Raw genomic sequence first — 12485 nt, forward strand, 5'->3', positions numbered from 1 at the left:
TAAAAAAACATCTCTAGTGTGGGTAAACGATAGTTCGCGAGGGGACTGCTCAGGGTTCAATTGTTGAATTAAAATATACATCTGTGGACCGGCGGTTGCTAAAAGAATAGCCCGACTTCGATTTTCATCGTGGATCCTGTGTGACAGTAAATGCTGTTCCAAACGTTGGACAAATTTGACCACGGTTGGACAGACCTATCAAAAGCCGGAAACGTCGGTGGAGCCGCGTGCAAAGTGATCAATTTATCTGCGATGTAATGAACTCTATGAGCTACCTCTTGCAACGCAAGGAGCGAAGGCGCAGTTCTGACCTTGTTAGCGCTGTCTGAATCTGCTAGAGAGTTTCCACTAAGGACTGAAGAAGTCCTACTGAGGAGGCCATTTCGTTCGAAAATGAAAGTTTTATCCTCGTCGCCAATAGCTGTAGTGTACTGTAGTCGTCAGGAAAGAACTAACAATCTAATATGAACACACTTTATTATAAATAGAGAAAAAAAAACGCCTTCTTGACATACATTAATTTTTAAACGCAAGAACAACAAGAAAACCCCACAACTCTTGCGGTGGCAAAACCAGATAACAAAACAAGACAATGGAAGAAAATAATGACAAAAATATACTGTACCAATTACAAGATACAACGTCCTAATAAAATGCTATGGCAAGTGTATACTATGCTAGAGCCAGCGTAAGCAGTGGCTGGGGCCGTCCAAAGCGGTAGGTAAACATTACCGGCCTGACTGTCCGGGCATGCTTATAAAGCCGAGTTGGCGGAGTGCTACATGAGTCACATGGGTTGCGACTGGTGGAGCACTGTCACTTGTTGTCTGGCGAAGTAGTTCCGTGCTTATTCGGAAAGCCTGTTATTGTTTATATGCACTGGCCATGTTTCGGTCTGCGCTCTTGCAGGGAGGTCGGTAGCCTATCTTACTTGTCGGTTGTGTGGGCCCTTTAACTGATAAGGGGCCACTACGACAGAAACATCATAATGATAAGTCGGTTTATATTGGCAACTTGTTTGTAAATTTGACCCGATTTTGTAATTAATGAAATAATATCACATAACCTGCCGACCCGTGTAATTTCATTTCATTTCTTCCTCTTCCTCCTCCACTTCTTCAGGATGCTTCACTTTTTATCTGGCAATGTAGTTGTTTTATGGAGAATTAGATTACTCTGTAAAAGTTGTGATTAGTCGTGGATGACGTTTACGGAAATTTCTGAGTTTTAGTTGAGACTACATAGTACTGCATAGTACACCAATGTAACCACCGCGTATATCCAACGTCAACGTGAAATAATAATTCAAAGACTGCAAGTAGCAGCACTGGCAGTGGAGGGTATATAAAGCGTGCCAGGAGGAGTCGGGAAGCAGTGCAATCGTTGTCATAATGAGCAAGTCAAGCGATCATTGGCTTTCGGGTAACGGATGGAAGCACTTCCGAAACAGCTGAGTTTGTAAACTGTTCGCGTGCCACTGTATTTAAAGTATACTTTGCATGGCAAACGTGCGTGGTTCGAAGACCACCAAGATGTGTGTCCAAAATCCCCGGATTTAAAACCGAATCGACAATCTGTAGGACCACCTCGATAGCGCTGTTCTCACCGTGGATCAACTGAGAAACCTAATGCAACTGAGAACGACACTGGCGTCTGCATCGCTCCACATACCTGTCGGTATCTTCCAGAACGTCACTGACTCTCTTTCTGCACGCCTATTGCTGCAGAAGATGGTTACTCAAGCCTTTAGTAGGTGGTCAGTGTGCTTGAGCAAGCATTCAAAACCGTTAAACGAAGTGTGTCGTATCACACTGCTCATTGTCTGATAGTAAACGTGGTTCTCTCAGTAACAGGTGAGTTCAAATCTTAAACTGTCTGTTACAGAGAGAGACAGATGAGGTGCTGTAATTGTGAATGGATTAGTGTAAACTGTTTTTTCGTACTTTCATATCTGGAACTGCGTGCTACGACAGAGTTGGTAACAAACTTAATTTACTCAAACTGGCAACATAGAACTTTTTTTTGTTGAAGTATTTATCTTCATTAAGTGGCTACAGCAAGATCTAACGACATCAATACGCTTTACAGTGACGAGGATGCTAAACGATACATCCAACTAACACGTGTATTTAGCTAGTTTTTTCACAGATTTCTGAGCTGAGGAAAATTATGTGTCTCTTCCGGGTAGGCTGTTCTGAAGAACTCACAGAGGTGAGTAGTTTCGAAGTTTGCAGAAAGACGTAAGAGGACGTCCGCTACACCACAGCAAACGCAGTTTGGCTGTTAATCAGTTTCTCTTTTCTCATTATGGTGAAAATACCTTAGAAATTTTTTCATGAACATACAAGTAATTGGATGATGTCATGCAAGCGGTTTTAGTTTCTCTACCCGTTTTAAATAAGATTCAGGCATTATGTGCCGATATTTTACTATTTTTTGATAACTAACATTTCTTCACATACGTGTTCATTGACAGGTTTTGCTTAGGAGACTGAAATGATCTCTATCCATTTCGAATCTAGCTGACAGATTAACTTTTTCTTCCCAGTTAAGATCAACTGTGAGTTTCCTTCAAAGCTGACTGCGCATCGAAGGCAATAGCAAACAGATGACAGCTACAAGAACACGAAATATTTCTGAAGTGAAATAAAAAGAAATGGGTGTCGTTCACGTGAGACAACCGACGGCATACAATTTACCAAGAGACAATCTTCATTCTACAAACGTCATATTGTTATGTGTTTCATTTCCGTTAGCAAAGTTAAGGCGTGGACTGATAAAAAGTAAAAAACAAAAATGATTGACTAAACGAATCTGCGGCCCTTAGCAAGAAACGAACGCACGCTGAAATGTTTCTATTTTTGTTGTAAAAAAAAAAAAAAGGACGCAGGAAGGATAGGCTGGTACGTCTCCTTCTTACATACTGATCCACTCGTACTGCTTTCGTAAGTCGATATATTGGTCACGAGTTTCAAGAACTAAGTTATTTTAGTGACGTCATTAGCCAGTGTCTAGCCGCGTTGGGGATCCGTGCGGTCTGGGGCGTCTTGCCACGGTTCGCGCGGCTCCTCCCTTCGAAAGTTCGAGTCCTCCCTTGGGCTCGTGTGTGTGTATGTGTTTGTGTGTGTGTGAGTTGTCCTTAGCGTAAGTTAAAGTTAGAATAAGTAGTGTGTAAGCCTGGGGACCGATGACCTCAGCAGTTTGGTCCCATTTTTGCCAGTGTTTACTGCTAATTTTCTCCGGGGTCGCCCTGTGTAGTGCTCTCGTCTTGAGCTTGGCACGATCTTCTTCTGCACCCACCAGGGCGACGGGAACTCTTGCTAGAATAAAATGCACAGCCAAGCAGCAAACGCGACCGTTTCTGTACAGTTGGCTGGCCGCGACTTTATTGGACTTACCGCTCGAGCGCTTGTTCCGGAATAACAAAGCGCGAACCAAACGGATCTGCGACAGCAGAGTTATTCTGCAACGTGGCAACGCTAGAAATGGCGCCTGAGATAAAACGGAACGGCTTTCACAAAAAGCCTCATATAACGGCCTACAAAAAGTGCAAAAAATGCTCTGTTATCGCCGGCGGGCACACAGAGACGGCGAGCTGTTCACGTGGGGACGTGGAATAAATTAATGCTGAATTTTCTCCTCCCTTTCATGTCTCTTTACGACGCACTCACAAATTGTAGTTTTATCAAAGGAAATAATGTGGGTTCCTCCGCGGACCTGCACCTGTGTTCGAGCTGTCATTAATATTGTACTAGCTGTATCGAACAGCGTGAAACTCGTGCTGCATACGGCGAACACGGTGAAAAGAGTGTGAATTTTAGGGACAATCAATCTCACTGGAAGCTATGCTCTTTCACATGGAAAGGAAGTTAGACATTGACGAACTGTCGACATCTAGGTCTTTATATCTACATTTTTGCTCCGTAAGCCACCTTACGATGTGTGGCGGAGAGTGCTTTTGGTACCACAATTTCCCCCTCTCCTCCCCGGTCCCTTCTTCCCTCTTTCCCTTTTCTGTTCTTAAGTGGTGCTTGGGAAGAGTGATTGCCTGTAAGCCTCCGTATTAACTTCGCTATATCCAATTTTCTGTTTTGATCATTTCTGATTAAAAGTATTCGGCCGCTGCCAAGTAGTCATGTGACGCAGGCCCGCCGGTGTGAAAGGAGGTGGGGAGTTTCGTCAGTAGAGAATCAGTAACAACAGAATGTGTCAGTTATGATAGCCCAGTGACATCGAAGGTGGACTTGTCACTGGATTTCACCCAAGTAACAAGTCTATCACGCAAATTTCAATGTTTCTAAACGTGCAAATTCAACGGTTGGTGATGTGATTGTGAAATAGAAACTGTAACTGTTCAATACACGTTCGTTTTGTTGAGAATCAGAGACCCGATAAACTACAATTCCGAACACATTTCAAAGAAGTTAAAATCTTCTGGGTTATTAGGCCGCCTCATATTTGCTCTAACATTTTCGACCCCTCTGCTGGGATCTCCCTCAGGATCTTCCGGTGTGCACTGCTGTTCTAGCAGCCTAATAATCGAGAAGATTTTAACTTCAATGAGAACGACCACGAAAGCCTGCAGACTTACAATTCAAAGAGATCGAAGTTACGACTGTATATATTATAGACTTTTGCATAAATGTACATGTACAAAGCATAATCCTGACCTGCAATTAACTATTTTACTAGAACTATAATTTTGTTTGTAAAGTAAATCACATTTTCGTACATATGTGAATCCAAGAACATTTAGATTTGGTATCATAATCATATTTATTGATCTCCGTAAGTGCTCAAAAAGATTATATCGGTAGAAAACTATACTATTTTACGCTTTTATGAAATATTAATCAATTGTAATTCTTTGGTCAAAGACAACGATAATACTGACTATATCGATCATGTAAACGTATCTTTGTATTGAAGCTATTGTATCTCTGTTCTTGTTCACTGGGACTGTATGTTACGTTACGATATGGTACTAGATAGTTTTGTTAATTTTTGAAAACTGCAACATGTGGAATAAAATAATTGTGAAGAGAACAGGTAGGGGCAATCAAAAAGTTTCCGTTTGAGCGCAATGCTGCAGCGTACATGTAACCCAACGCCACTCCGACGTGAATGTATAAGCACCGACATGTTGGCAAGGGTTATTGTGGCCTTCGAAAGGAAATTTTTTGATGGCCTCATATACAATCCCGCTGTATAATGTTGTACGGATAAACAGCAAAAAGACACCATTTTACAGCTTAAGCGTAAAGGAATCAGCCAACGAAGACTGAGCCAACTCAAAGAAGAACCTGCAACAAACGACGGGAAATGATTCTTCCTCTGAACTTCATGTTTTTAATAACTGAAGACATTTACCCTGTAAAACACACGCAGTAGTTGCGTAACATTTGGAGTGATTAACAGCATTTTAATTAAATTTTTGTACATGTTACATTTCAAAAGAAAGTAGAGGCATCAGAAAAGACGAAGGCACAACCATGGAGGCACAACCACAACTAAACCCATCCCAGGCAGATCTCATGAACTAACGGACAGGGACCTTCGAGCATTGCAGAGGGTGGTTGTAAAAGTCGCACGAGATAACTGAAGGAATCACTCATGAATTTAATAAGTGCTACCAGCAGTCCACCTACCATATAATTGAGAGTAAGAAGTTAAATTAATGGAGTACAGTGGTTCAGTAGCTCCTCGTAAGCAACACACCTCTGTAATTAGTGCTCAGTGATTCTTGAGTTGGAGTAAAAGCGGCGCCACTGGACAGTGGATGACTGTAAATGAGTGATTTGGAGTGATGAATCACGCCATACCCAGTAGCAATCAGATGGAAGAGTTTGTATTTGTCGAAGGGCTGAAGAACATTACCGGAATCATGTTTAGTGCCAGTAGTGAGGTAGGGAACAGGTGGTGTTATGGTATTGGGGGGGGGGGGGGGCTCTTTGTTAGGATGTAGTTCATTACATTCTTAAAAATGTTGAACGCGAAAAGATCTGCTTCCTATTCCTATCCTGTTCCGACCTCCATAACTTTTCCTCGACCTTCTCACACACCTTCCAGTATGATAGTATTACATTGTTTGTCTGTCTAAGGATTCCCTGAGATGATTTCTGCAGAGCATAAGTAGTACATGCTCCTTCCAATAATCTCACTCCTTTCTTTTCTCGGTAAAGTACTGGAGTGTCTAATCCTCTACCAGTTTCTAAAAGATAAAAACATCATCACCCCTGAGCAGTTTGGCTTTCGTCCCGAACATAGCGAGAGAAAGGAAACGCAGCACGGGGGCGGTCTTCCTAGACATCGCTCAAGCTTTCGATAAAGTCTTGCATCATGGCTTAATTGATAAACTAACCCAGTTAGATATCCAGGGATACATGATCAGCACTGATTAATTCCTGGCAGGGCAAAAGTACTCTGTCAGGTGGGCAAGCATATCAGCACAGTCAGGAACGCTGTGGCCAGAGACCCGCAAGGCTCGGTTCTGGGCCCTATATTGTACACGCTCTACACAAATGGCGTACCAAAAATGGCGAGAGGCGAAATTTCACTATATTCCGACAACACGGCAGTCTTTAAGAGCAGCACAAACCTAAACTTCATAACCAGGAAGCTCCAAGAACACCTCGACGCAATCATAAAATAGTGCAACGCCTGGAAAATCTAGATAAACCCGGAGGAAACTGTAGCTGTTCTGTATACTAACAAATTAACTCCACCAGGTCGCCAGAATGCGTTGAGCGACAGGAATATTCCGTGGAGCGACTTGGCGACTTACCTCGGAATCGTTCTAGACAAGCGACTCACGTTTGGAACAGACGTAAAGAATGGTTGCGCAGCCTAAAATCAACTGTAACCACTCCTCAAGTGTAAGGGGCTAAGATTTGACACGAAGCTACGGCTTTCCAAGAGCATCAGCCTGCCAACCGTGCTGTATTGATCAGAGGTGTGGTCCATGGCAGCTGAAACCCACATCAGGAAAACTACAGACACTGCAGGGCAGAGTTCTCCGCACTATAGCTGACGCTGACAGATATACGCCAAACACAGACATTAGGGAATATCTAGATGAGCCACCCATCCCTTTTTACATCAAAAAGAAGTCACAATCTCTGCACGAGGAGGCTTCCTCATCGACCGACCATCTCATCCAACAACTAGGCACACATTACCCCGACCTTACTCCACACTTAACAGACAATTTAGGCAGTAAAAAACACACATATATATCATACATACACCTATCATTCAGATCTATTAAAAACGCCATTTTCGAACTTCAGCCATGCTTGAAATCAAACGGTCGCATCCCAGTGGTGCTTTAGATAGAACAAAAATACAGTCAAACAGTCTAGTCTAATTCTGTTTTCGTCGGATTACTTTATCAGTTAATGGCTGTAGCCCCAGTTCTTTCCTTAATTCTTCATTTCTTATTCTGTCTTCTCTTGTGCACCCCTATTGTTTGACCTTTCTTCAGTTAGATCTTCTCCTGAAGGCATGCGAAAGATATTAACACATTTTACAGCATAGTGTGGCGCGTAGCAGAGTTCATACTGTCACAGAGGCGATGGGAAGGACACACTCCATATTGACGTCCACTAATAGATGTCTGGATTCTCTCGATGCGAAAGCGTGTGTTTGAGGAAGTTTCCCGACTCTGCCCAGATCGTATTATCTCGAAATATCAGTAGTAATCCTCTCCATGATATGCAGCACTTCTCTTTAACATTTTCCCCTGGAATTTGTCCAGCGTCTTCGTAATACCCTCTCGCCGACTAAACGATTTCGTAACAAAGTGCCCCGGCCTTCGTCGGATCTTCTCTAACTCTTCTATTAATCCAATCCGGTAAGCGTCCCAGAATGAAGAGCATATTCAAGAATCGGTGAAACAAGTATTTTTACAACACTTCTTTTGTAGACGAATTACATTTCCTGAACATTGTTAGAATGAATCTCAGATTCCCATCTGCCTTTCTTACAATTAGTTTGAGTCGTCCTTCCACCTCAGGTTACTCTGGATTGTTACTCCTAGGTACTTTACGTCAGTTACTGTTTCCCATGAACTGCCGCCAACAGTGTAACAGTACAGTAGTGGATTTATTCACCTGTTTGCGCACAATACATTACATTTATTTACGCCCTGGGTCCACAGCTACGCTCTGCACCAATCATTGATCCTCTGCATATCTCTTGGCAATTCGCTCCTTTCTTCCAGCGTTGCTACCTTCTTATAGACAACTCCATTATGGACCTCCCGACATTAGCCGCTGGATAATTTATGTGTACTGTAGACAGTAATGGTCCTGCTACATTTTCTTGGGGTTCCCCTGATTTTACCATCACACTGTTCGATTTAGTTCTGTTCACAGTGACGTGCTGGGTTCTGTTACTAGGAAATCCTGAATCCAGCCACAAACATGGACTGCGACTCGGCGAGCTGGTGTTTTGTTCACTAGACAACTCTGTCTATCTTCCACCAAGAGCAGATTCTTCAGTCGGCGGGCCATATGAGGAAGGCAGGTGGTGCTCAGGGAGCGAACTGAGGTGGATCACGAAGAGGAAGTTGGGGTAGGTGGGTTGGTGGGAGTGGAGGCGGGGTGTGGTGACAGAGATTGTGAGGGTACATATAGAAAGGATCGTCCATGAAGCGCAGCGAACTGGTGCTGTACTTTGCTTAAAAATCAGCGGTCGAGATAACAATAATATTTGTTTATTATGACCAGTTTCAGCTTATGTTTAATGTTTTTGGACCTCCTTGGCTGGTGATACCACGATCGTACACTGTGTACGATCGTACACAGTGCATGATCGTGGTGTCACGGGAAAAACCGAGGAGCCGCCAGCACCAGCCATAGGGGGCCCAAAAAGTATGAGGATGGCCTTAACATAAGACGAAACTGATCATAATAAACTAATGTTATTGCTATCTCGACTGTTGTTTTCAACCAAAGTTTGTGAGGATCTGTGCTGCGGTGTCCAGCTCGGCGGTTGCGTCCCTTGTTGTTCTGGGCCTTTCTGTGCGTTTGTGTCATCATCCATAAACTAGAGACGTGAATTTGACGCACGTCACCTTACGTGCAAGACTTTATATTCTTTGTCCTTTCTTCTTGGGGTCTCGGCCGAACTTGAAAGGGATGAAATTATTATTTTGGGAACTAGGGATTACATATCTTTGTACCCTCAGTCTATGCTTTGTGGCCGCCTTGTCCTGATCTTTCATTTCTTGGTGGTGTAGAGAACGACAGCCTCTCAATTACAATTAGAACCTAAGAAACATTGTAATAGTTATACGTATGATGAGTTATTGTTCTTAAGACCACATGATAGCGGCTTTAATGTAATCCTTAGGGCGCATGGCTTTTGTAAGGAACTGATGCGTATTTTAGTACGTTTTAGTGTTGCCCATAGAGCCCGCCAAGTCTACGGTGTGTCCTACATCACCATGTGGTTGTGTTATTTATCTGTCTGCTTGTGGGCGGCCGGCCGCGGTGGTCTCGCGGTTCTAGGCGCTCAGTCCGGAACCGTGCGACTGCTACGGTCGCAGGTTCGAATCCTGCCTCGGGCATGGATGTGTGTGATGTCCTTAGGTTAGTTAGGTTTAAGTAGTTCTAAGTTCTAGGGGACTAATGACCACAGCAGTTGAGTCCCATAGTGCTCAGAGCCATTTTGCTTGTGGGCGGGAGAGGTACAAATTGTAAGCTAGTACCTGACAGAACGTTTTATTGTAATAGAACGCCCTTTGTATTTATTTATACTTGTTGTGTCGCCTAGTGCGAAGATTGCTTAAAGGATCGTGTTGCCTTATAGTTGGTTGCTTGGGGAAGGAGACCAGACAGCGTGGTCATCGGTCTCATCGGATTAGGGAAGGATGGGGAAGGAAGTCGGCCGTGCCCTCTCAGAGGAACCATCCCGGCATTTGCCTGGAGTGATTTAGGGAAATCACGGAAAACCTAAATCAGGATGGCCGGACGCGGGATTGAACCGTCGTCCTTCCGAATTTGAGTACAGTGTGTTGCCTTATATTTGTTAGTCGGGACTTGCTACTAAGGTGACTGAATTGGAGGTGCCCTTGTATTTCAGTAGATAATTTACGACTTTGTCAGTCTTATATGTAAATATTAAGGACGAAGATTTGCTTAACATTACTGTACCCGGGCTGCGGCTTAGTACTTTGTCCTTCTGACATCTTCAACTTTTATAGTCCTGTCTTCCTCAGTTGCGTGTAATATTACGGTATATTAATAATTTTTACTTATGGACCGTCTGACAGCAACTGTATAAAACACAATTTTAGTGCCATACGCGTTTAGCCTTTATTTTCTGCAAGGCATCATCAGTGGCAGGTTGCGTGGACAATTTCCTACATATTACGCTCCTGTTGCATTTTTGGTGTTGTTCTTCTTCTTATGAACGCCTTTGCGGGTCATGTGAAGATCTGGTATTTGTATCTGAACTAGTAAGATTTTCTGTATCTCAAATGTCATATTTGTTATTTATGTTGAGCTTGTCCCTTCCATTCGCAGGAACAAGCTCAGGTCCCTGTGAAGCATTCGGTCGGTTCCACCGGCTTCCTGGTTTCCGTAGAGGCAACGTACACATCGTAAATGCTAGCTGGTGTATGTACCAGTGGCGAGGGGTTCTCAGTCTGCATATAGAGCCTGTATCTCTCATAGAGCGAATCCCGTAGACAAGTAGAATTTACTGTCAAAAAATTACTCTGTTCTCTTTTGGTTCCGTGGCTTTGAGATTTCATGTAACAGCGGTGCTTGATATCTTCTGAGATTGTGATGTGCCCGTGTAATAGTCTATCAGCAAAAGAGCTGGCGAATTGTCATTTAAAAACAAAGTTCTAATAGTGATTGTTTCTAAAGCTTTTTTTTTTCGGCAAGTTTACCTCAGTTATTTATTCTTGGGATCTCTTTGGATGTTCTCTAATTAATTACTTGTTTGTTTTTGGGAGAGACATTTATTTCCTAAAGTAACATTGCATGCTTAAGAAATTGTGGAAGTAAATGTTTTAAATGTTAGTGCCCTGGTAAAGGCAATAGTTTTATGAGTATTCTACTACATTGGAAACATTTTATGCTCAATTAGAAGAATATTTGTCTTGTTTCTTGTTAGCTTTATGGAACAACATTGTGTGGCTTTAAGTTATTCACTTGTTCTCAGATATGGGTCAGTTAAAGTTTTAGTGGGCTCTTACTTCTTATTAATAAGTTCCTTTTGCTAATGGCGGGCACGTTTTAATTGTTTGACGTACTTTTATTTTTGTCAGACGGTGCTTATTGTTGAAGAAAACCTATGGAGCCAAGTTGTTTCACTTCGGTCATTTCCTGGGAATCCTGAGGGCCAAGGTCCATATCACTGAGTTTAGTAAAATCTCTGTTTGTGAAGGCAATGTTGACTTTTATAGTGAAGATTTGCGTCGTCCAAAAGCATCATAATATGTGAGCATGAAACACATTCTACAAAACTACAAGAAAACTATGTCAGAAATGTCAGCCTAAAGTCACATGACTAGATGAAGTGGACGGGGAATGACAAGCGAAGGAACCAGCTGGTGGTTGGAAGGAACTATGGTCTCGAACAATCAAGACGACAGCAGCGTCTTAGATAGGCTACCAGTTTATTAAGCATCTTAAGCAGGACTTAATGTGAACATTGTCAGTTATTCTTCAAGTGCAGAGTCTTGTAAGATCGTCTGTATCAAGTGTACTTTAACATTCAAAAACAGCTGTAAATACTCTGAACATTCGTGCAGAAATGGATTGTACAAAGTTATATAAATCTTCATACCTATGTTGTGCTATCATCTGTTACAGCTGCGCTCTGTCTTCTGATGCAGCAAACCAAAGAAACGACCGTCGTGCCGGGCGAGCGTATTTTCGTACGACGCAAGGAACCATCTAAGAATTCGACTGGAGTAACTTATGGAATCCACGGAAAAAATAAATAGCCAGATGATGATATGAATCTCACTCCTCAGGAAAGGTAGTTAAGTGCCTCCATTCAAATTAGTTTAATAGATTTTCCAAAATGCAGAAGAAGTGAAGGAGAAATGTAGACGGTAAAAGTTAGCGGGGATTAGGGGATTCATGGACCGGACTATACTTTCAGCACAACTGTCAGCTACAATTCTCTTTGAGGAAAACACAGTGAAACTTTGACAATACAGAAATAAATTCATTGATCCAAAGTTTTCGTAAGTGCTTTATTAAGTCTCATAACAGAAAGAACCTAGTATGGTACATAAATCCGTGTGATTTATCATCAAATTTATAAAAATAAGGTTACGTACTAAGATGGAGTACCACACACACGCTCACGCACACACACACATACACACACACACACACACACACACACACACAATCCCAAATTTATGTGAGCATAATACCTCAAATTTTATCCGTCTTAGACCTAAATCCTCGTTTCAAAACATCCACTGCAGTTAGAATTAAGGTTATCTGTTCTTCACT

This window comes from Schistocerca nitens, chromosome 2 (genome assembly GCF_023898315.1).
Source record: "Schistocerca nitens isolate TAMUIC-IGC-003100 chromosome 2, iqSchNite1.1, whole genome shotgun sequence".
Taxonomy (NCBI): Eukaryota; Metazoa; Arthropoda; class Insecta; order Orthoptera; family Acrididae; genus Schistocerca; species Schistocerca nitens.